We start from the raw sequence: 25,638 nt of genomic DNA on the forward strand, positions 1-25,638 counted from the left end.
GAGAGGTCAGAGCCAGAATCAGTCTGAGAGGTCAGAGCCAGAATCAGTCTGAGAGGTCAGAGCCAGAATCAGTATGAAAGGTCAGAGCCAGAATCAGTAAGAGAGGTCAGAGCCAGAATCAGTCTGAGAGGTCAGAGCCAGAATCGGTATGAGAGGTCAGAGCCAGAATCAATCTGAGAGGTCAGAGCCGGAAGCAGTATGATACGTCAGAGCCAGAAGCATTCTGAGAGGTCAGAGCCAGAATCAGTCTGAAAGGTCAGAGCCAGAATCAGTCTGAGAGGTCAGAGCCAGAATCAGTCTGAGAGGTCAGAGCCAGAATCAGTCTGAGAGGTCAGAGCCAGAATCAGTCTGAGAGGTCAGAGCCAGAAGCAGTATGAGAGGTCAGAACCGGAATCAGTATGAGAGGTCAGAGCCAGAATCAGTCTGAGAGGTCAGAGCCAGAATCAGTCTGAAAGGTCAGAGCCAGAATCAGTCTTAGAGGTCAGAGCCAGAATTAGTTTGAGAGGTCAGAGCCAGAATCAGTCTGAGAGGTCAGAGCCAGAATCAGTCTGAGAGGTCAGAGCCAGAATCAGTCTGAGAGGTCAGAGCCAGAATTAGTTTGAGAGGTCAGAGCCAGAATCAGTCTGAGAGGTCAGAGCAAGAATCAGTATGAGAAGTCAGAGTCAGAATTCATATGAGAGGTCAGAGCCAGAATCAGTCTGAGAGGTCAGAGCAAGAATCAGTATGAGAAGTCAGAGTCAGAATTCATATGAGAGGTCAGAGCCAGAATCAGTCTGAGAGGTCAGAGCCAAAATCAGTCTGAGAAGTCAGAGCCAGAATCAGTATGAAAGGTCAGAGCCAGAATTAGCAAGAGAGGTCAGAGCCAGAATCAGTCTAAGAGGTCAGAGCCAGAATCAGTCTAAGAGGTCAGAGCCAGAATCAGTCTAAGAGGTCAGAGCCAGAATCAGTCTAAGAGGTTAAAGCCAGATTCAGTCTGAGAGGACAGAGCCAGAATCAGTATGAGAGGTCAGAGCCAGAATCAGTCTGAGAGGTCAGAGCCAGTATCAGTCTGGGAGGTCAGAGTCAAAAACAGTCTGAGAGGTCAGAGCCAGAAGAAGTATGAGATGTCAGAGCCAGAATCAGTATGAGAGGTCAGAGGCAGAAGCAGTATGAGAGGACAGAGCCAGAATCAGTATGAGAGGTTTGAGCCAGAAGCAGTATGAGAGGTCAGAGCCAGATTTAGAATGAGAGGTCAGAGCCAGAATCAGTCTGAGAGGTCAGAGCCAGAAGCAGTATGAGACGTCAGAGCCAGAAGCAGTCTGAGAGGTCAGAGCCAAAATCAGTCGGAGAGGTCAGAGCCAGAAGAATTATGAGATGTCAGAGCCAAAAGCAGTCTGAGAGTTCAGAGCCAAAATCAGTATGAGAGGACAGAGCAACAATTAATATGAGAGATCAGAGCCAGATTCAGAATGAGAGGTCAGAGCCAGAATCAGTCTGAGAGGTCAGAGCCAGAATCAGTCTGAGAGGTCAGAGCCAGAATCAGTATGAGAAGTTTGAGCCAGAAGCAGTATGAGAGGTCAGAGCAAGAATCAATATGAGAGATCAGAGCCAGAATCAGTATAAGATATAAGGGCCAGAATCAGTATGAGAGGTCAGAGCCGGAATTAGTATAAGAGGTCAGAGCCAGAAACAGTCTGAGAAGTCAGAGCCAGAATCAGTCTGAGAAGTCAGAGCCAGAATCAGTCTGAGAGGTCAGAGCAAGAATCAGTATGAGAAGTCAGAGTCAGAATTCATATGAGAGGTCAGAGCCAGAATCAGTCTGAGAGGTCAGAGCCAAAATCAGTCTGAGAAGTCAGAACCAGAATCAGTATGAAAGGTCAGAGCCAGAATTAGCAAGAGAGGTCAGAGCCAGAATCAGTCTAAGAGGTCAGAGCCAGAATCAGTCTAAGAGGTTAAAGCCAGATTCAGTCTGAGAGGTCAGAGCCAGAATCAGTATGAGAGGTCAGAGCCAGAATCAGTCTGAAAGATTAGAGCCAGAATCAGTATGAGAGGTCAGAGCCAGAATCAGTCTGAGAGGTCAGAGCCAGTATCAGTCTGGGAGGTCAGAGTCAAAAACAGTCTGAGAGGTCAGAGCCAGAAGAAGTATGAGATGTCAGAGCCAGAATCAGTATGAGAGGTCAGAGGCAGAAGCAGTAGCAGTATGAGAGGACAGAGCCAGAATCAGTATGAGAGGTTTGAGCCAGAAGCAGTATGAGAGGTCAGAGCCAGAATCAATATGAGAGATCAGAGCCAGAATCAGTATAAGATATAAGGGCCAGAATCAGTATGAGAGGTCAGAGCCGGAATTAGTATAAGAGGTCAGAGCCAGAAACAGTCTGAGAAGTCAGAGCCAGAATCAGTCTGAGAAGTCAGAGCCAGAATCAGTCTGAAAGGACAGAGCCAGAATCAGTCTGAGAGGTCAGAGCAAGAATCAGTATGAGAAGTCAGAGCCAGAATTCATATGAGAGGTCAGAGCCAGAATCAGTCTGAGAGGTCAGAGCCAAAATCAGTCTGAGAAGTCAGAGCCAGAATCAGTATGAAAGGTCAGAGCCAGAATTAGCAAGAGAGGTCAGAGCCAGAATCAGTCTAAGAGGTCAGAGCCAGAATCAGTCTAAGAGGTTAAAGCCAGATTCAGTCTGAGAGGTCAGAGCCAGAATCAGTATGAGAGGTCAGAGCCAGAATAAGTCTGAGAAGTCAGAGCCAGAATCAGTCTGAGAGGTCAGAGCCAGAATCAGTCTGAAAGGTTAGAGCCAGAATCAGTATGAGAGGTCAGAGCCAGAATCAGTCTGAGAGGTCAGAGCCAGTATCAGTCTGGGAGGTCAGAGTCAAAAACAGTCTGAGAGGTCAAAGCCAGAAGAAGTATGAGATGTCAGAGCCAGAATCAGTATGAGAGGTCAGAGGCAGAAGCAGTATGAGAGGACAGAGCCAAAATCAATATGAGAGATCAGAGCCAGAAGCAGTCTGAGAGGTCAGAGCCAGATTTAGAATGAGAGGTCAGAGCCAGAATCAGTCTGAGAGGTCAGAGCCAGAAGCAGTATGAGACGTCAGAGCCAGAAGTAGTCTGAGAGGTCAGAGCCAAAATCAGTCGGAGAGGTTAGAGCCAGAAGAATTATGAGATGTCAGAGCCAAAAGCAGTCTGAGAGGTCAGAGCCAAAATCAGTATGAGAGGACAGAGCCACAATTAATATGAGAGATCAGAGCCATATTCAGAATGAGAGGTCAGAGCCAGAAGCAGTATAAGAGGTCAGAGCCAGATTCAGTATGAGAGGTCAGAGCCAGAATCAGTCTGAGAGGTCAGAGCCAGAATCAGTCTGAGAGGTCAGAGCCAGAATGAGTATGAGAGGCCAGAGCCAGAATTAATATGAGAGGTCAGAGCCAGAATCAGTCTGAGAGGTCAGAGCCAGAATCAGGATGAGAGGTCTGAGCCAGAAGCAGTATGAGAGGTCAGAGCAAGAATCAGTATAAGATATAAGGGCCAGAATCAGTATGAGAGGTCAAAGCCGGAATCAGTATAAGAGGTCAGAGCCAGAATCAGTCTGAGAAGTCAGAGCCAGAATCAGTCTGAAAGGACAGAGCCAGAATCAGTCTGAGAGGTCAGAGCCAGAATCAGTCTGAGAGGTCAGAGCAAGAATCAGTATGAGAAGTCAGAGCCAGAATTCATATGAGAGGTCAGAGCCAGAATCAGTCTGAGAGGTCAGAGCCAGAATCAGTATGAAAGGTCAGAGCCAGAATTAGTAAGAGAGGTCAGAGCCAGAATCAGTCTGAGGTCAGAGCCAGAATCAGTCTGAGAGGTCAGAGCTGAAATCAGTATGAGAGGTCAGAGCCAGATTCAGTCTGAGAGGTCAGAGCCAGATTCAGTCTGAGAGGTCAGAGTCAGATTCAGTCTGAGAGGTCAGAGCCAGAATCAGTCTGAGAGGTCAGAGCCAGAATCAGTATGAAAGGTCAGAGCCAGAATTAGTAAGAGAGGTCAGAGCCAGAATCATTCTGAGGTCAGAGCCAGAATCAGTCTGAGAGGTCAGAGCCAGAATCAGGATGAGAGGTCTGAGCCAGAAGCAGTATGAGAGATTAGAGAAAGAATCAGTATAAGATATAAGGGCCAGAATCAGTATGAGAGGTCAGAGCCGGAATCAGTATAAGAGGTCAGAGCCAGAATCAGTCTGAAAGGACAGAGCCAGAATCAGTCTAAAAAGGTCAGAGCCAGAATCAGTCTGAGAGGTCAGAGCAAGAATCAGTATGAGAAGTCAGAGCCAGAATTCATATGAGAGGTCAGAGCCAGAATCAGTATGAGAGATCAGAGGCAGAATCAGTCTGAGAGGTCAGAGCCAGAATCAGTATGAGAGGTCTGAGCCAGAAGCAGTATGAGAGGTCAGAGCCAGAATCAATATGAGAGATCAGAGCCAGAATCAGTATAAGATATAAGGGCCAGAATCAGTATGAGAGGTCAGAGCCGGAATCAGTATAAGAGGTCAGAGCCAGAATCAGTCTGGGAAGTCAGAGCCAGAATCAGTCTGAGAAGTCAGAGCCAGATTCAGTCTGAAAGGACAGAGCCAGAATCAGTCTGAGAGGTCAGAGTCAGAATCAGTCTGAGAGGTCAGAGCAAGAATCAGTATGAGAAGTCAGAGCCAGAATTCATATAAGAGGTCAGAGCCAGAATCAGTCTGAGAGGTCAGAGCCAGAATCAGCATGAAAGGTCAGAGCCAGAATTATTAAGAGAGGTCAGAGCCAGAATCAGTCTGAGGTCAGAGCCAGAATCAGTCTGAGAGGTCAGAGCTGAAATGCTGAAATCAGTATGAGAGGTCAGAGCCAGATTCAGTCTGAGAGGTCAGAGCCAGATTCAGTCTGAGAGGTCAGAGCCAGATTCAGTCTGAGAGGTCAGAGCCAGAATCAGTCTGAGAAGTCAGAGCCAGAAGAAGTATGAGATGTCAGAGCCAGAAGAAAGCTGAGAAGTCAGAGCCAGAATCAGTCTGAGAGGTCAGAGCCAGAGTCAGAATGAGAGGTCAGAGCCAGAATTACTAAGAGAGGTCAGAGCCAGAATCAGTCTGAGAGGGCAAAGCAAGAATCAGTCTGATAGGTCAGAGCTAGAATCAGTCTGAGAGGTCAGAGCCACAATCAGTCTGAGAGGCCAGAGCTAGAATCATTCTGAGAGGTCAGAGCCACAATCAGTCTAAGAGGCCAGAGCCAGAAGAAGTATGACATGTCAGAGCCAGAAGAAATCTGAGAGGTCAGAGCCAGAATCAGTATTAGAGATCAGTGCGTATATATGTGCGCGCATATACAGGGTGGGGCGCATATATGTGTGTGTAGGGGGGTATGCGCACATATATATGCGCGTACATATATATGCGCGCACATATATATGCGCCCACATATATATGCGCCCACGCAGTATGAAAGGTCAGAGCCAGAATCAGTCTGAAAGGACAGAGCCAGAATCAGTCTGAGAGGTCAGAGCCAGAATCAGTCTGAGAGGTCAGAGCCAGAATCAGTCTGAGAGACCAGAGCCAGAATCAGTCTGAAAGGACAGAGCCAGAATCAGTCTGAGAGGTCAGAGCCAGAATCAGTCTGAGAGACCAGAGCCAGAATCAGTCTGAGAGGTCAGAGCCAGAAGCAGAATGAGAGGTCAGAGCCCGAATCAATATGAGAGATCAGAGCCAGAATCAGTATAAGATATAAGGGCCAGAATCAGTATGAGAGGTCAGAGCCGGAATTAGTATAAGAGGTCAGAGCCAGAAACAGTCTGAGAAGTCAGAGCCAGAATCAGTCTGAGAAGTCAGAGCCAGAATCAGTCTGAAAGGACAGAGCCAGAATCAGTCTGAGAGGTCAGAGCCAGAATCAGTATTAGAAGTCAGAGCCAGAATTCATATGAGAGGTCAGAGCCAGAATCAGTCTGAGAGGTCAGAGCCAAAATCAGTCTGAGAAGTCAGAGCCAGAATCAGTATGAAAGGTCAGAGCCAGAATTAGCAAGAGAGGTCAGAGCCAGAATCAGTCTGAGAGGTCAGAGCCAGATTCATTCTGAGAGGTCAGAGCCAGATTCAGTCTGAGAGGTCAGAGCCAGAATCAGTATGAGAGGTCAGAGCCAGAATAAGTCTGAGCAGTCAGAGCCAGAATCAGTCTGAGAGGTCAGAGCCAGAATCAGTCTGAGAGGTTAGAGCCAGAATCAGTATGAGAGGTCAGAGCCAGAATCAGTCTGAGAGGTCAGAGCCAGAATCAGTCTGAGAGACCAGAGCCAGAATCAGAGCCACAATTAATATGAGAGATCAGAGCAAGATTCAGAATGAGAGGTCAGAGCCAGAAGCAGTATAAGAGGTCAGAGCCAGATTCAGTCTGAAAGGACAAAGCCTGAATCAGTCTGAGAGGTCAGAGCCAGAATCAGTCTGACAGGTCAAAGCAAGAATCAGTATGAGAAGTTAGAGCCAGAATTCATATGAGAGGTCAGAGCCAAAATCAGTATGAAAGGTCAGAGCCAGAATCAGTAAGAGAGGTCAGAGCCAGAATCAGTGTGAGGTCAGAGCCAGAATCAGTCTGAGAGGTCAGAGCCGGAATCAGTATGAGAGGTCAGAGCCAGAATCAGTCTGAGAGGTCAGAGCCAGAATCAGTCTGAGAGGTCAGAGCCAGATTCAGTCTGAGAGGTCAGAGCCAGATTCAGTCTGAGAGGTCAGAGCCAGATTCAGTCTGAGAGGTCAGAGCCAGAATCAGTCTGAGAAGTCAGAGCCAGAAGCAGTCTGAGAGGTCAGAGCCACAATCAGTCTGAGAGGCCAGAGCCAGAAGAAGTATGAGATGTAAGAGCCAGAAGAAATCTGAGAGCCAGAATCAGTATTAGAGATCAGAGCGTATATATGTGTGCGCATATACAGGGTGGGGCGCATATATGTGTGTGTGGAGGGGTGTGCGCACATATATATGCGCGCACATATATATGCGCGCACATATATATGCGCGCACATATATATGCGCGCACATATATATGCGCGCACATATATATGCGCGCACATATATATGCGCGCACATATATATGCGCGCACATATATATGCGCGCACATATACAGGATGGGGAGCATATATGTGTGTGTGTGCACATATATATGCGCGCACATATATATGCGCGCACATATATATGCGCGCACATATATATGCGCGCACATATATATGCGCGCACATATATATGCGCGCACATATATATGCGCGCACATATATATGCGCGCACATATATATGCGCGCACATATATATGCGCGCACATATATATGCGCGCACATATATATGCGCGCACATATATATGCGCGTACATATACAGGAAGGGGAGCATATATGTGTGTGTGTGCACATATATGCGCGCACATATATATGCGCGCACGTAAATATGTGTGCACATATATATGCGTATATATGTGCGCGTATATACAGGGTGGGGCGCATATATGTGTGTGTGCGCACATATATATGCGCGCACATATATATGCGCCCACGTAAATATGCGCGCACATAAAGCAGTCTGAGAGGTCAGAGCCAGAAGCAGTATGAAAGGTCAGAGCCAGAATCAGTCTGAGAGGTCAGAGCCAGAATCAGTATGAGAGGTCAGAGCCAGAATCAGTATGAGAGGTCAGAGCCAGAATCAGTCTGAGAGGTCAGAGCCAGAATCAGTATGAGAGGTTTGAGCAAGAAGCAGTATGAGAGGTCAGAGCCAGAATCAATATGAGAGATCAGAGCCAGAATCAGTATAAGATATAAGGGCCAGAATCAGTATGAGAGGTCAGAGCCAGAATTAGTATTAGAGGTCAGAGCCAGAATCAGTCTGAGAGGTCAGAGCCAGAAGCAGTCTGAGAGGATAGAGTCAAAATCAGTCTGAGAGGTCAGAGCCAGAAGCAGTATGAAAGGTCAGAGCCAGAATCAGTCTGAGAGGTCAGAGCCAGAATCAGTATGAGAGGTTTGAACAAGAAGCAGTATGAGAGGTCAGAGCCAGAATCAATATGAGAGATCAGAGCCAGAATCAGTATAAGATATAAGGGCCAGAATCAGTATGAGAGGTCAGAGCCGGAATTAGTATAAGAGGTCAGAGCCAGAATCAGTCTGAGAAGTCAGAGCCAGAATTAGTATGAGAGGTCAGAGCCAGAATCAGTCTAAGAGGTCAGAGCCAGAATTAGTATGAGAGGTCAGAGCCAGAATCAGTCTGAGAGGTCAGAGCCAGAATCAGTCTGAGAGTTCAGAATCAGAAGCAGTATGAAAGGTAAGAATCGGAATCAGAATGAGAGGTCAGAGCCAGAAGCAGTATGATACATCAGAGCCAGAATCAGTCTGAGAGGTCAGAGCCAGAATCAGTCTGAGAGTTCAGAATCAGAAGCAGTATGAAAGGTAAGAATCAGAATCAGAATGAGAGGTCAGAGCCAGAAGCAGTCTGAGAGACCAGAGCCAGAATCAGTCTGAGAGGTCAGAGCCATAATCAGTCTGAGAGGTCAGAACCAGAATCAGTCTGAGAGGTCAGAGCCGGAAGCAGTATGAAAGGTCAGACCCGGAATCAGTATGAGAGGTAAGAGCCAGAAGCAGTATGATACATCAGAGCCAGAATCAGTATGAGAGGTCAGAGCCAGAATTAGTATGAGAGGTCAGAGCCAGATTTAGTATGAGAGGTCCAAGCCAGAATCAGTCTCAGAGGTCAGAGCCAGAATCAGTCTGAAAGGTCAGAGCCAGAATCTATCTGAGAGGTCAGAGCAAGAATCAGTCTGAGAGGTCAGAGGCAGAATCAGTCTGAGAGGTCAAAGCCAGAATGAGTCTAAACGGTCAGAGCCAGAATCAGTATGAGAGGTCAGAGCCAGAATGAGTCTGAGAGGTCAGAGCCAGAATCAGTATGAGAGGTCAGAGCCAGAATTAGTATGAGAGGTCAGAGCAAGAATCAGTCTGAGAGATCAGAGCCAGAATCAGTCTGGGAGGTCAGAGCCAAAATGTGTCTGAGAGGTCAGAGCCAGAATCAGGATGAGAGGTCTGAGCCAGAAGCAGTATGAGAGGTCAGAGACAGAATCAATATGAGAGATCAGAGCCAAAATCAATATGAGAGATCAGAGCCAAAATCAGTATGAGAGGTCAGAGCCGGAATCAGCATAAGAGGTCAGAGCCGGAATCAGACTGAGAGGTCAGAGCCAGAATCAGTCTGAGAGGTCAGAGCCAGAAGCAGTCTGAGAGGTCAGAGCCAGAAGCAGTCTGAGAGGTCAGAACCAGAAGCAGTATAAGAGGTCAGAGCCAGAATCAGTATGAGAAATCAGAGCCAGAATCAGTCTGAGACGTCAGAGCCAGAATCAGTATGAGAGGTAAGAGCCAGAAATAATATGAGAGGTCATAGCCAGAATCAGCCTCAGAGGTAAGAGCCAGAATCAGTCTGAGAGGTCAGATCCAGAATCAGTCTGAGAGGTCAGAGCCAGAATCAATGTGAGAGATTAAATCCAAAATCAGTCTTAGAGGTCAGAGCCAGAAGAAGTTTGAGATTTCAGAGCCAGAAGCAGTCTGAGAGGTCAGAGCCAGATTCAGAATGGGAGGTCAGATCCGGAATCAGTCTGAGAGATCAGAGCCAGAAGCAGTATGAGACGTCAGAGCCAGAAGCAGTCTGAGAAGTCAGAGCCAGAATCAGTATGAGAGGTCAGAGGCAGAAGCAGTATGTGAGGACAGAGCCAGAATCAATATGAGAGGTCAGAGCCAGAAGCAGTATGAAAGGTCAGAGGCAGAAGAGGTATGAGAGGACAGAGCCAGAATCAGTATGAGAGATCAGAGCCAGAATCAGTATGAGAGATCAGAGCCAAAATCAGTATGAAAGGTCAGAGCAAGAAGCAGCATGAGATGTCAGAGCCAGAAGAAGTCAGAGGTCAGAACCAGAACCAGTATGAGAGGTCAGAGCCAGAATCAGTCTGAGAGGTCAGAACCAGAATTAGTATGAAAGGTCAGAGCCAGAATTAGTCTGAGAGGTCAGAGCCAGATTCAGAATGGGAGGTCAGATCCGGAATCAGTCTGAGAGGTCAGAGCCAGAATCAGTATGAGAGGTCAGAGCCAGAATCAGTCTGAGAGGTCAGAGCCAGAATCAGTCTCAGAGGTCAGAGCCAGAATCAGTATGAGAAATCAGAGCCAGAATCAGTCTGAGAGGTCAGAGCCAGAATCAGTCTGAAAGGACAGAGCCAAAATCAGTCTGAGAGGTCAGAGCCAGAATCAGTCTGAGAGGTCAGAGCCAGAATCAGTCTGAGAGGTCAGAGCCAGAATCAGTATGAGAGGTCAGAGCCAGAATTAATATGAGAGGTCAGAGCCAGAAGCAGTCTGAGAGGTTAGAGTCAAAATCAGTCTGAGAGGTCAGAGGCAGAAGAGGGATGAGAGGTCAGAGCCAGAATCAGTCTGAGAGGTCAGAGCCAGAATCAGTCTCAGAGGTCAGAGCCAGAATCAGTCTGAGAGGTCAGAGCCAGAATCAGTCTCAGAGGTCAGAGCCAGAATCAGTATGAGAAATCAGAGCCAGAATCAGTCTGAGAGGTCAGAGCCAGAATCAGTCTGAAAGGACAGAGCCAGAATCAGTCTGAGAGGTCAGAGCCAGAATCAGTCTGAGAGGTCAGAGCCAGAATCAGTCTGAGAGGTCAGAGCCAGAATCAGTATGAGAGGTCAGAGCCAGAATTAATATGAGAGGTCAGAGCCAGAAGCAGTCTGAGAGGTTAGAGTCAAAATCAGTCTGAGAGGTCAGAGGCAGAAGAGGGATGAGATGTCAGAGCCAGAAGCAGTCTGAGAGGTCAGAGCCAGATTCAGTATGAGAGATCAGAGCCAGAATCAGTCTGAGAGGTCAGATCCAGAAGCAGTCTGAGAGGTCAGAGCCAGATTCAGTATGAGAGATCAGAGCCAGAAGCAGTCTGAGAGGTCAGAGCCAAAATCATTCTGAGAGGTCAGAGGCAGAAGTATGAGATGTCAGAGCCAGAAGCAGTCTGAGAGACCAGAGCCAGAATCAGTCTGAGAGGTCAGAGCCAGAATCAGTATGAGAGGTCAGAGCAAGAAGCAGAATGAGAGGTCAGAGCCAGAAGCAGTCTGAGAGGTCAGAGCCAGAACCAGTATGAGAGGTCAGAGGCAGAATCAGTCTGAGAGGTCAGAGCCAGAATTAGTATGAGAGGTAAAAGCTAGAATCAGTATGAGAGGTCAGAGCCAGAATTTGTATGAGAGGTCAGAGCCAGAATCAGTCTGAGAGGTCAGAACAAGAATCAGTCTGAGAGGTCAGAGCCAGAGTCAGTATGAGAGGTCAGAGCCAGAATTAGCAAGAGAGGTCAGAGCCAGAATCAGTCTAGGAGGTCAGAGTCAAAATCAGTCTGAGAGATCAGTGCCAGAAGAAGTATGAGATGTCAGAGCCAAAAGCAGCCTGAGAGGTCAGAGCCAGAATCACTGTGAGAGGTAAGAGGCAGAAGCAGTATGAGAGGACAGAGCCAGAATCAATATGAGAGAAAAGAGCCAGATTCAGAATGAGAGGTCAGAGCCAGAATCAGTGTGAGAGGTCAGAGCCAGAAGCAGTCTGAGAGGTCAGAGCCAAAATCAGTCGTAGAGGTCAGAGCCAGAAGAAGGATGAGATGTCTGAGGCAAAAGCAGTCTGAGAGGTCAGAGCCAGAATCAGTATGAGAGGTCAGAGGCAGAAGCAGTATGAGAGGACAGAGCCAGAATCAATATGAGAGATCAGAGCCAGATTCAGAATGAGAGGTCAGAGCCAGAATCAGTATGAGAAATCAGAGCCAGAATCAGTCTGAGAGGTCAGAGCCAGAATCAGTTTCAGAGGTCAGAGACAGAATCAGTCTGAGAGGTCAGAGCCAGAATCAGTCTGAAAGGACAGAGCCAGAATCAGTCTGAGAGGTCAGAGGCAGAATCAGTCTGAGAGGTCAGAGCCAGAATGAGTCTGAGAGGTCAGAGCCAGAATCAGTATGAGAGGTCAGAGCCAGAATGAGTCTGAGAGGTCAGAGCCAGAATCAGTATGAGAGGTCAGAGCCAGAATTAGTATGAGAGGTCAGAGCCAGAATCAATATGAGAGATCAGAGCCAGAATCAGTATAAGATATCAGGGCCAGAATCACTATGAGAGGTCGGAGCTGGAATCAGCATAAGAGGTCAGAGCCGGAATCAGACTGAGAGGTCAGAGCCAGAATCAGTCTGAGAGGTCAGAGCCAGAAGCAGTGTGAGAGGTCAGAGCCAGAAGCAGTATGAGAGGTCAGAGCAAGAATCAGTCTGAGAGATCAGAGCCAGAATCAGTCTGGGAGGTCAGAGCCAAAATGTGTCTGAGAGGTCAGAGCCAGAATCAGGATGAGAGGTCTGAGCCAGAAGCAGTATGAGAGGTCAGAGCCAGAATCAATATGAGAGATCAGAGCCAAAATCAATATGAGAGATCAGAGCCAAAATTAGTATGAGAGGTCAGAGCCGGAATCAGAATAAGAGGTCAGAGCCGGAATCAGACTGAGAGGTCAGAGCCAGAATCAGTCTGAGAGGTCAGAGCCAGAAGCAGTCTGAGAGGTCAGAGCCAGAAGCAGTCTGAGAGGTCAGAACCAGAAGCAGTATAAGAGGTCAGAGCCAGAATCAGTATGAGAAATCAGAGCCAGAATCAGTCTGAGACGTCAGAGCCAGAATCAGTATGAGAGGTAAGAGCCAGAAATAATATGAGAGGTCATAGCCAGAATCAGTCTCAGAGGTAAGAGCCAGAATCAGTCTGAGAGGTCAGATCCAGAATCAGTCTGAGAGGTTAGAGCCAGAATCAATGTGAGAGATCAAATCCAAAATCAGTCTTAGAGGTCAGAGCCAGAAGAAGTTTGAAATTTCAGAGCCAGAAGCAGTCTGAGAGGTCAGAGCCAGATTCAGAATGGGAGGTCAGATCCGGAATTAGTCTGAGAGGTCAGAGCCAGAAGCAGTATGAGACGTCAGAGCCAGAAGCAGTCTGAGAGGTCAGAGCCAGAATCAGTATGAGAGGTCAGAGGCAGAAGCAGTATGTGAGGACAGAGCCAGAATCAATATGAGAGGTCAGAGCCAGAAGCAGTATAAGATATAAGGGCCAGAATCAGTATGAGAGGTCAGAGCCGGAATAAGTATAAGAGGTCAGAGCCAGAATCAGTCTGAGAAGTCAGAGCCAGAATTAGTATGAGAGGTCAGAGCCAGAATCAGTCTAAGAGGTCAGAGCCAGAATTAGTATGAGAGGTCAGAGCCAGAATCAGTCTGAGAGGTCAGAGCCAGAATCAGTAGGAGAGGTCAGAGCCAGAATCAGTATGAGAGATCAGAGCCAAAATCAGTATGAAAGGTCAGAGCAAGAAGCAGCATGAGATGTCAGAGCCAGAAGAAGTCAGAGGTCAGAACCAGAACCAGTATGAGAGGTCAGAGCCAGAATCAGTCTGAGAGGTCAGAACCAGAATTAGTATGAAAGGTCAGAGCCAGAATTAGTCTGAGAGGTCAGAGCCAGATTCAGAATGGGAGGTCAGATCCGGAATCAGTCTGAGAGGTCAGAGCCAGAATCAGTATGAGAGGTCAGAGCCAGAATCAGTCTGAGAGGTCAGAGCCAGAATCAGTCTCAGAGGTCAGAGCCAGAATCAGTATGAGAAATCAGAGCCAGAATCAGTCTGAGAGGTCAGAGCCAGAATCAGTCTGAAAGGACAGAGCCAGAATCAGTCTGAGAGGTCAGAGCAAGAAGCAGAATGAGAGGTCAGAGCCAGAAGCAGTCTGAGAGGTCAGAGCCAGAACCAGTATGAGAGGTCAGAGGCAGAATCAGTCTGAGAGGTCAGAGCCAGAATTAGTATGAGAGGTAAAAGCCAGAATCAGTATGAGAGGTCAGAGCCAGAATTTGTATGAGAGGTCAGAGCCAGAATCAGTCTGAGAGGTCAGAACAAGAATCAGTCTGAGAGGTCAGAGCCAGAGTCATTATGAGAGGTCGGAGCCAGAATTAGCAAGAGAGGTCAGAGCCAGAATCAGTCTAGGAGGTCAGAGTCAAAATCAGTCTGAGAGATCAGTGCCAGAAGAAGTATGAGATGTCAGAGCCAAAAGCAGCCTGAGAGGTCAGAGCCAGAATCACTGTGAGAGGTAAGAGGCAGAAGCAGTATGAGAGGACAGAGCCAGAATCAATATGAGAGAAAAGAGCCAGATTCAGAATGAGAGGTCAGAGCCAGAATCAGTGTGAGAGGTCAGAGCCAGAAGCAGTCTGAGAGGTCAGAGCCAAAATCAGTCGGAGAGGTCAGAGCCAGAAGAAGGATGAGATGTCTGAGGCAAAAGCAGTCTGAGAGGTCAGAGCCAGAATCAGTATGAGAGGTCAGAGGCAGAAGCAGTATGAGAGGACAGAGCCAGAATCAATATGAGAGATCAGAGCCAGATTCAGAATGAGAGGTCAGAGCCAGAATCAGTATGAGAAATCAGAGCCAGAATCAGTCTGAGAGGTCAGAGCCAGAATCAGTTTCAGAGGTCAGAGACAGAATCAGTCTGAGAGGTCAGAGCCAGAATCAGTCTGAAAGGACAGAGCCAGAATCAGTCTGAGAGGTCAGAGGCAGAATCAGTCTGAGAGGTCAGAGCCAGAATGAGTCTGAGAGGTCAGAGCCAGAATCAGTATGAGAGGTCAGAGCCAGAATGAGTCTGAGAGGTCAGAGCCAGAATCAGTATGAGAGGTCAGAGCCAGAATCAGTATGAGAGGTCAGAGCCAGAATGAGTCTGAGAGGTCAGAGCCAGAATCAGTATGAGAGGTCAGAGCCAGAATTAGTATGAGAGGTCAGAGCCAGAATCAATATGAGAGATCAGAGCCAGAATCAGTATAAGATATCAGGGCCAGAATCACTATGAGAGGTCGGAGCTGGAATCAGCATAAGAGGTCAGAGCCGGAATCAGACTGAGAGGTCAGAGCCAGAATCAGTCTGAGAGGTCAGAGCCAGAAGCAGTGTGAGAGGTCAGAGCCAGAAGCAGTATGAGAGGTCAGAGCAAGAATCAGTCTGAGAGATCAGAGCCAGAATCAGTCTGGGAGGTCAGAGCCAAAATGTGTCTGAGAGGTCAGAGCCAGAATCAGGATGAGAGGTCTGAGCCAGAAGCAGTATGAGAGGTCAGAGCCAGAATCAATATGAGAGATCAGAGCCAAAATCAATATGAGAGATCAGAGCCAAAATTAGTATGAGAGGTCAGAGCCGGAATCAGCATAAGAGGTCAGAGCCGGAATCAGACTGAGAGGTCAGAGCCAGAATCAGTCTGAGAGGTCAGAGCCAGAAGCAGTCTGAGAGGTCAGAGCCAGAAGCAGTCTGAGAGGTCAGAACCAGAAGCAGTATAAGAGGTCAGAGCCAGAATCAGTATGAGAAATCAGAGCCAGAATCAGTCTGAGACGTCAGAGCCAGAATCAGTATGAGAGGTAAGAGCCAGAAATAATATGAGAGGTCATAGCCAGAATCAGTCTCAGAGGTAAGAGCCAGAATCAGTCTGAGAGGTCAGATCCAGAATCAGTCTGAGAGGTCAGAGCCAGAATCAATGTGAGAGATCAAATCCAAAATCAGTCTTAGAGGTCAGAGCCAGTAGAAGTTTGAGATTTCAGAGCCAGAAGCAGTCTGAGAGGTCAGAGCCAGATTCAGAATGGGAGGTCAGATCCGGAATTAGTCTGAGAGGTCAGAGCCAGAAGCAGTATGAGACGTCAGAGCCAGAAGCAGTCTGAGAGGTCAGAGCCAGAATCAGTATGAGAGGTCAGAGGCAGAAGCAGTATGTGAGGACAGAGCCAGAATCAATATGAGAGGTCAGAGCCAGAAGCAGTATAAGATATAAGGGCCAGAATCAGTATGAGAGGTCAGAGCCGGAATTAGTATAAGAGGTCAGAGCCAGAATCAGTCTGAGAAGTCAGAGCCAGAATTAGTATGAGAGGTCAGAGCCAGAATCAGTCTAAGAGGTCAGAGCCAGAATTAGTATGAGAGGTCAGAGCCAGAATCAGTCTGAGAGGTCAGAGCCAGAATCAGTAGGAGAGGTCAGAGCCAGAATCAGTATGAGAGATCAGAGCCAAAATCAGTATGAAAGGTCAGAGCAAGAAGCAGCATGAGATGTCAGAGCCAGAAGAAGTCAGAGGTCAGAACCAGAACCAGTATGAGAGGTCAGAGCCAGAATCAGTCTGAGAGGTCAGAACCAGAATTAGTATGAAAGGTCAGAGCCAGAATTAGTCTGAGAGGTCAGAGCCAGATTCAGAATGGGAGGTCAGATCCGGAATCAGTCTGAGAGGTCAGAGCCAGAATCAGTATGAGAGGTCAGAGCCAGAATCAGTCTGAGAGGTCAGAGCCAGAATCAGTCTCAGAGGTCAGAGCCAGAATCAGTATGAGAAATCAGAGCCAGAATCAGTCTGAGAGGTCAGAGCCAGAATCAGTCTGAAAGGACAGAGCCAGAATCAGTCTGAGAGGTCAGAGCCAGAATCAGTCTGAGAGGTCAGAGCCAGAATCAGTCTGAGAAGTCAGAGCCAGAATCAGTATGAGAGGTCAGAGCCAGAATTAATATGAGAGGTCAGAGCCAGAAGCAGTCTGAGAGGTTAGAGTCAAAATCAGTCTGAGAGGTCAGAGGCAGAAGAGGGATGAGATGTCAGAGCCAGAAGCAGTCTGAGAGGTCAGAGCCAGAATCAGTCTGAGAGGTCAGAGCCAGAATCAGTCTGAGAGGTCAGAGCCAGAAGCAGTATGAGAGGTCAGAACCGGAATCAGTATGAGAGGTCAGAGCCAGAATCAGTCTGAGAGGTCAGAGCCAGAATCAGTCTGAAAGGTCAGAGCCAGAATCAGTCTTAGAGGTCAGAGCCAGAATTAGTTTGAGAGGTCAGAGCCAGAATCAGTCTGAGAGGTCAGAGCCAGAATCAGTCTGAGAGGTCAGAGCCAGAATCAGTCTGAGAGGTCAGAGCCAGAATTAGTTTGAGAGGTCAGAGCCAGAATCAGTCTGAGAGGTCAGAGCAAGAATCAGTATGAGAAGTCAGAGTCAGAATTCATATGAGAGGTCAGAGCCAGAATCAGTCTGAGAGGTCAGAGCAAGAATCAGTATGAGAAGTCAGAGTCAGAATTCATATGAGAGGTCAGAGCCAGAATCAGTCTGAGAGGTCAGAGCCAAAATCAGTCTGAGAAGTCAGAGCCAGAATCAGTATGAAAGGTCAGAGCCAGAATTAGCAAGAGAGGTCAGAGCCAGAATCAGTCTAAGAGGTCAGAGCCAGAATCAGTCTAAGAGGTCAGAGCCAGAATCAGTCTAAGAGGTTAAAGCCAGATTCAGTCTGAGAGGACAGAGCCAGAATCAGTATGAGAGGTCAGAGCCAGAATCAGTCTGAAAGGTTAGAGCCAGAATCAGTATGAGAGGTCAGAGCCAGAATCAGTCTGAGAGGTCAGAGCCAGTATCAGTCTGGGAGGTCAGAGTCAAAAACAGTCTGAGAGGTCAGAGCCAGAAGAAGTATGAGATGTCAGAGCCAGAATCAGTATGAGAGGTCAGAGGCAGAAGCAGTATGAGAGGACAGAGCCAGAATCAGTATGAGAGGTTTGAGCCAGAAGCAGTATGAGAGGTCAGAGCCAGATTTAGAATGAGAGGTCAGAGCCAGAATCAGTCTGAGAGGTCAGAGCCAGAAGCAGTATGAGACGTCAGAGCCAGAAGCAGTCTGAGAGGTCAGAGCCAAAATCAGTCGGAGAGGTCAGAGCCAGAAGAATTATGAGATGTCAGAGCCAAAAGCAGTCTGAGAGGTCAGAGCCAAAATCAGTATGAGAGGACAGAGCAACAATTAATATGAGAGATCAGAGCCAGATTCAGAATGAGAGGTCAGAGCCAGAATCAGTCTGAGAGGTCAGAGCCAGAATCAGTCTGAGAGGTCAGAGCCAGAATCAGTATGAGAAGTTTGAGCCAGAAGCAGTATGAGAGGTCAGAGCAAGAATCAATATGAGAGATCAGAGCCAGAATCAGTATAAGATATAAGGGCCAGAATCAGTATGAGAGGTCAGAGCCGGAATTAGTATAAGAGGTCAGAGCCAGAAACAGTCTGAGAAGTCAGAGCCAGAATCAGTCTGAGAAGTCAGAGCCAGAATCAGTCTGAGAGGTCAGAGCAAGAATCAGTATGAGAAGTCAGAGTCAGAATTCATATGAGAGGTCAGAGCCAGAATCAGTCTGAGAGGTCAGAGCCAAAATCAGTCTGAGAAGTCAGAACCAGAATCAGTATGAAAGGTCAGAGCCAGAATTAGCAAGAGAGGTCAGAGCCAGAATCAGTCTAAGAGGTCAGAGCCAGAATCAGTCTAAGAGGTTAAAGCCAGATTCAGTCTGAGAGGTCAGAGCCAGAATCAGTATGAGAGGTCAGAGCCAGAATCAGTCTGAAAGATTAGAGCCAGAATCAGTATGAGAGGTCAGAGCCAGAATCAGTCTGAGAGGTCAGAGCCAGTATCAGTCTGGGAGGTCAGAGTCAAAAACAGTCTGAGAGGTCAGAGCCAGAAGAAGTATGAGATGTCAGAGCCAGAATCAGTATGAGAGGTCAGAGGCAGAAGCAGTAGCAGTATGAGAGGACAGAGCCAGAATCAGTATGAGAGGTTTGAGCCAGAAGCAGTATGAGAGGTCAGAGCCAGAATCAATATGAGAGATCAGAGCCAGAATCAGTATAAGATATAAGTGCCAGAATCAGTATGAGAGGTCAGAGCCGGAATTAGTATAAGAGGTCAGAGCCAGAAACAGTCTGAGAAGTCAGAGCCAGAATCAGTCTGAGAAGTCAGAGCCAGAATCAGTCTGAAAGGACAGAGCCAGAATCAGTCTGAGAGGTCAGAGCAAGAATCAGTATGAGAAGTCAGAGCCAGAATTCATATGAGAGGTCAGAGCCAGAATCAGTCTGAGAGGTCAGAGCCAAAATCAGTCTGAGAAGTCAGAGCCAGAATCAGTATGAAAGGTCAGAACCAGAATTAGCAAGAGAGGTCAGAGCCAGAATCAGTCTAAGAGGTCAGAGCCAGAATCAGTCTAAGAGGTTAAAGCCAGATTCAGTCTGAGAGGTCAGAGCCAGAATCAGTATGAGAGGTCAGAGCCAGAATAAGTCTGAGAAGTCAGAGCCAGAATCAGTCTGAGAGGTCAGAGCCAGAATCAGTCTGAAAGGTTAGAGCCAGAATCAGTATGAGAGGTCAGAGCCAGAATCAGTCTGAGAGGTCAGAGCCAGTATCAGTCTGGGAGGTCAGAGTCAAAAACAGTCTGAGAGGTCAAAGCCAGAAGAAGTATGAGATGTCAGAGCCAGAATCAGTATGAGAGGTCAGAGGCAGAAGCAGTATGAGAGGACAGAGCCAAAATCAATATGAAAGATCAGAGCCAGAAGCAGTCTGAGAGGTCAGAGCTAGATTTAGAATGAGAGGTCAGAGCCAGAATCAGTCTGAGAGGTCAGAGCCAGAAGCAGTATGAGACGTCAGAGCCAGAAGTAGTCTGAGAGGTCAGAGCCAAAATCAGTCGGAGAGGTCAGAGCCAGAAGAATTATGAGATGTCAGAGCCAAAAGCAGTCTGAGAGGTCAGAGCCAAAATCAGTATGAGAGGACAGAGCCACAATTAATATGAGAGATCAGAGCCATATTCAGAATGAGAGGTCAGAGCCAGAAGCAGTATAAGAGGTCAGAGCCAGATTCAGTATGAGAGGTCAGAGCCAGAATCAGTCTGAGAGGTCAGAGCCAGAATCAGTCTGAGAGGTCAGAGCCAGAATGAGTATGAGAGGCCAGAGCCAGAATTAATATGAGAGGTCAGAGCCAGAATCAGTCTGAGAGGTCAGAGCCAGAATCAGGATGAGAGGTCTGAGCCAGAAGCAGTATGAGAGGTCAGAGCAAGAATCAGTATAAGATATAAGGGCCAGAATCAGTATGAGAGGTCAAAGCCGGAATCAGTATAAGAGGTCAGAGCCAGAATCAGTCTGAGAAGTCAGAGCCAGAATCAGTCTGAAAGGACAGAGCCAGAATCAGTCTGAGAGGTCAGAGCCAGAATCAGTCTGAGAGGTCAGAGCAAGAATCAGTATGAGAAGTCAGAGCCAGAATTCATATGAGAGGTCAGAGCCAGAATCAGTCTGAGAGGTCAGAGCCAGAATCAGTATGAAAGGTCAGAGCCAGAATTAGTAAGAGAGGTCAGAGCCAGAATCAGTCTGAGGTCAGAGCCAGAATCAGTCTGATAGGTCAGAGCTGAAATCAGTATGAGAGGTCAGAGCCAGATTCAGTCTGAGAGGTCAGAGCCAGATTCAGTCTGAGAGGTCAGAGTCAGATTCAGTCTGAGAGGTCAGAGCCAGAATCAGTCTGAGAGGTCAGAGCCAGAATCAGTATGAAAGGTCAGAGCCAGAATTAGTAAGAGAGGTCAGAGCCAGAATCATTCTGAGGTCAGAGCCAGAATCAGTCTGAGAGGTCAGAGCCAGAATCAGGATGAGAGGTCTGAGCCAGAAGCAGTATGAGAGATTAGAGAAAGAATCAGTATAAGATATAAGGGCCAGAATCAGTATGAGAGGTCAGAGCCGGAATCAGTATAAGAGGTCAGAGCCAGAATCAGTCTGAAAGGACAGAGCCAGAATCAGTCTGAGAGGTCAGAGCCAGAATCAGTCTGAGAGGTCAGAGCAAGAATCAGTATGAGAAGTCAGAGCCAGAATTCATATGAGAGGTCAGAGCCAGAATCAGTATGAGAGATCAGAGGCAGAATCAGTCTGAGAGGTCAGAGCCAGAATCAGTATGAGAGGTCTGAGCCAGAAGCAGTATGAGAGGTCAGAGCCAGAATCAATATGAGAGATCAGAGCCAGAATCAGTATAAGATATAAGGGCCAGAATCAGTATGAGAGGTCAGAGCCGGAATCAGTATAAGAGGTCAGAGCCAGAATCAGTCTGGGAAGTCAGAGCCAGAATCAGTCTGAGAAGTCAGAGCCAGATTCAGTCTGAAAGGACAGAGCCAGAATCAGTCTGAGAGGTCAGAGTCAGAATCAGTCTGAGAGGTCAGAGCAAGAATCAGTATGAGAAGTCAGAGCCAGAATTCATATAAGAGGTCAGAGCCAGAATCAGTCTGAGAGGTCAGAGCCAGAATCAGCATGAAAGGTCAGAGCCAGAATTATTAAGAGAGGTCAGAGCCAGAATCAGTCTGAGGTCAGAGCCAGAATCAGTCTGAGAGGTCAGAGCTGAAATCAGTATGAGAGGTCAGAGCCAGATTCAGTCTGAGAGGTCAGAGCCAGATTCAGTCTGAGAGGTCAGAGCCAGATTCAGTCTGAGAGGTCAGAGCCAGAATCAGTCTGAGAAGTCAGAGCCAGAAGAAGTATGAGATGTCAGAGCCAGAAGAAAGCTGAGAAGTCAGAGCCAGAATCAGTCTGAGAGGTCAGAGCCAGAGTCAGAATGAGAGGTCAGAGCCAGAATTACTAAGAGAGGTCAGAGCCAGAATCAGTCTGAGAGGGCAAAGCAAGAATCAGTCTGATAGGTCAGAGCTAGAATCAGTCTGAGAGGTCAGAGCCACAATCAGTCTGAGAGGCCAGAGCTAGAATCATTCTGAGAGGTCAGAGCTACAATCAGTCTAAGAGGCCAGAGCCAGAAGAAGTATGACATGTCAGAGCCAGAAGAAATCTGAGAGGTCAGAGCCAGAATCAGTATTAGAGATCAGTGCGTATATATGTGCGCGCATATACAGGGTGGGGCGCATATATGTGTGTGTAGGGGGGTGTGCGCACATATATATGCGCGTACATATATATGCGCGCACATATATATGCGCCCACATATATATGCGCCCACGCAGTATGAAAGGTCAGAGCCAGAATCAGTCTGAAAGGACAGAGCCAGAATCAGTCTGAGAGGTCAGAGCCAGAATCAGTCTGAGAGGTCAGAGCCAGAATGAGTCTGAGAGACCAGAGCCAGAATCAGTCTGAAAGGACAGAGCCAGAATCAGTCTGAGAGGTCAGAGCCAGAATCAGTCTGAGAGACCAGAGCCAGAATCAGTCTGAGAGGTCAGAGCCAGAAGCAGAATGAGAGGTCAGAGCCCGAATCAATATGAGAGATCAGAGCCAGAATCAGTATAAGATATAAGGGCCAGAATCAGTATGAGAGGTCAGAGCCGGAATTAGTATAAGAGGTCAGAGCCAGAAACAGTCTGAGAAGTCAGAGCCAGAATCAGTCTGAGAAGTCAGAGCCAGAATCAGTCTGAAAGGACAGAGCCAGAATCAGTCTGAGAGGTCAGAGCCAGAATCAGTATTAGAAGTCAGAGCCAGAATTCATATGAGAGGTCAGAGCCAGAATCAGTCTGAGAGGTCAGAGCCAAAATCAGTCTGAGAAGTCAGAGCCAGAATCAGTATGAAAGGTCAGAGCCAGAATTAGCAAGAGAGGTCAGAGCCAGAATCAGTCTGAGAGGTCAGAGCCAGATTCATTCTGAGAGGTCAGAGCCAGATTCAGTCTGAGAGGTCAGAGCCAGAATCAGTATGAGAGGTCAGAGCCAGAATAAGTCTGAGCAGTCAGAGCCAGAATCAGTCTGAGAGGTCAGAGCCAGAATCAGTCTGAGAGGTTAGAGCCAGAATCAGTATGAGAGGTCAGAGCCAGAATCAGTCTGAGAGGTCAGAGCCAGAATCAGTCTGAGAGACCAGAGCCAGAATCAGAGCCACAATTAATATGAGAGATCAGAGCAAGAATTAGTATGAGAAGTTAGAGCCAGAATTCATATGAGAGGTCAGAGCCAAAATCAGTATGAAAGGTCAGAGCCAGAATCAGTAAGAGAGGTCAGAGCCAGAATCAGTGTGAGGTCAGAGCCAGAATCAGTCTGAGAGGTCAGAGCCGGAATCAGTATGAGAGGTCAGAGCCAGAATCAGTCTGAGAGGTCAGAGCCAGATTCAGTCTGAGAGGTCAGAGCCAGATTCAGTCTGAGAGGTCAGAGCCAGATTCAGTCTGAGAGGTCAGAGCCAGATTCAGTCTGAGAGGTCAGAGCCAGATTCAGTCTGAGAGGTCAGAGCCAGAATCAGTCTGAGAAGTCAGAGCCAGAAGCAGTCTGAGAGGTCAGAGCCACAATCAGTCTGAGAGGCCAGAGCCAGAAGAAGTATGAGATGTAAGAGCCAGAAGAAATCTGAGAGCCAGAATCAGTATTAGAGATCAGAGCGTATATATGTGTGCGCATATACAGGGTGGGGCGCATATATGTGTGTGTGGAGGGGTGTGCGCACATATATATGCGCGCACATATATATGCGCGCACATATATATGCGCGCACATATATATGCGCGCACATATATATGCGCGCACATATATATGCGCGCACATATACAGGATGGGGAGCATATATGTGTGTGTGCACATATATATGCGCGCACATATATATGCGCGCACATATATATGCGCGCACATATACAGGATGGGGAGCATATATGTGTGTGTGCACATATATATGCGCGCACATATATATGCGCGCACATATATATGCGCGCACATATATATGCGCGCACATATATATGCGCGCACATATATATGCGCGCACATATATATGCGCGCACATATATATGCGCGCACATATATATGCGCGCACATATATATGTGCGCACATATACAGGAAGGGGAGCATATATGTGTGTGTGTGCACATATATGCGCGCACATATATATGCGCGCACGTAAATATGTGTGCACATATATATGCGTATATATGTGCGCGTATATACAGGGTGGGGCGCATATATGTGTGTGTGCGCACATATATATGCGCGCACATATATATGCGCCCACGTAAATATGCGCGCACATAAATCAGTCTGAGAGGTCAGAGCCAGAAGCAGTATGAAAGGTCAGAGCCAGAATCAGTCTGACAGGTCAGAGCCAGAATCAGTATGAGAGGTCAGAGCCAGAATCAGTATGAGAGGTCAGAGCCAGAAGCAGTCTGAGAGGTCAGAGCCAGAATCAGTCTGACAGGTCAGAGCCAGAATTAGTTTGAGAGGTCAGAGCCAGAATCAGTCTGAGAGGTCAGAGCAAGAATCAGTATGAGAAGTCAGAGTCAGAATTCATATGAGAGGTCAGAGCCAGAATCAGTCTGAGAGGTCAGAGCAAGAATCAGTATGAGAAGTCAGAGTCAGAATTCATATGAGAGGTCAGAGCCAGAATCAGTCTGAGAGGTCAGAGCCAAAATCAGTCTGAGAAGTCAGAGCCAGAATCAGTATGAAAGGTCAGAGCCAGAATTAGCAAGAGAGGTCAGAGCCAGAATCAGTCTAAGAGGTCAGAGCCAGAATCAGTCTAAGAGGTCAGAGCCAGAATCAGTCTAAGAGGTCAGAGCCAGAATCAGTCTAAGAGGTTAAAGCCAGATTCAGTCTGAGAGGACAGAGCCAGAATCAGTATGAGAGGTCAGAGCCAGAATCAGTCTGAGAGGTCAGAGCCAGTATCAGTCTGGGAGGTCAGAGTCAAAAACAGTCTGAGAGGTCAGAGCCAGAAGAAGTATGAGATGTCAGAGCCAGAATCAGTATGAGAGGTCAGAGGCAGAAGCAGTATGAGAGGACAGAGCCAGAATCAGTATGAGAGGTTTGAGCCAGAAGCAGTATGAGAGGTCAGAGCCAGATTTAGAATGAGAGGTCAGAGCCAGAATCAGTCTGAGAGGTCAGAGCCAGAAGCAGTATGAGACGTCAGAGCCAGAAGCAGTCTGAGAGGTCAGAGCCAAAATCAGTCGGAGAGGTCAGAGCCAGAAGAATTATGAGATGTCAGAGCCAAAAGCAGTCTGAGAGTTCAGAGCCAAAATCAGTATGAGAGGACAGAGCAACAATTAATATGAGAGATCAGAGCCAGATTCAGAATGAGAGGTCAGAGCCAGAATCAGTCTGAGAGGTCAGAGCCAGAATCAGTCTGAGAGGTCAGAGCCAGAATCAGTATGAGAAGTTTGAGCCAGAAGCAGTATGAGAGGTCAGAGCAAGAATCAATATGAGAGATCAGAGCCAGAATCAGTATAAGATATAAGGGCCAGAATCAGTATGAGAGGTCAGAGCCGGAATTAGTATAAGAGGTCAGAGCCAGAAACAGTCTGAGAAGTCAGAGCCAGAATCAGTCTGAGAAGTCAGAGCCAGAATCAGTCTGAGAGGTCAGAGCAAGAATCAGTATGAGAAGTCAGAGTCAGAATTCATATGAGAGGTCAGAGCCAGAATCAGTCTGAGAGGTCAGAGCCAAAATCAGTCTGAGAAGTCAGAACCAGAATCAGTATGAAAGGTCAGAGCCAGAATTAGCAAGAGAGGTCAGAGCCAGAATCAGTCTAAGAGGTCAGAGCCAGAATCAGTCTAAGAGGTTAAAGCCAGATTCAGTCTGAGAGGTCAGAGCCAGAATCAGTATGAGAGGTCAGAGCCAGAATCAGTCTGAAAGATTAGAGCCAGAATCAGTATGAGAGGTCAGAGCCAGAATCAGTCTGAGAGGTCAGAGCCAGTATCAGTCTGGGAGGTCAGAGTCAAAAACAGTCTGAGAGGTCAGAGCCAGAAGAAGTATGAGATGTCAGAGCCAGAATCAGTATGAGAGGTCAGAGGCAGAAGCAGTAGCAGTATGAGAGGACAGAGCCAGAATCAGTATGAGAGGTTTGAGCCAGAAGCAGTATGAGAGGTCAGAGCCAGAATCAATATGAGAGATCAGAGCCAGAATCAGTATAAGATATAAGGGCCAGAATCAGTATGAGAGGTCAGAGCCGGAATTAGTATAAGAGGTCAGAGCCAGAAACAGTCTGAGAAGTCAGAGCCAGAAT

Source organism: Leptodactylus fuscus, chromosome 7 (assembly GCF_031893055.1).
Source record: "Leptodactylus fuscus isolate aLepFus1 chromosome 7, aLepFus1.hap2, whole genome shotgun sequence".
Classification (NCBI taxonomy): domain Eukaryota; kingdom Metazoa; phylum Chordata; class Amphibia; order Anura; family Leptodactylidae; genus Leptodactylus; species Leptodactylus fuscus.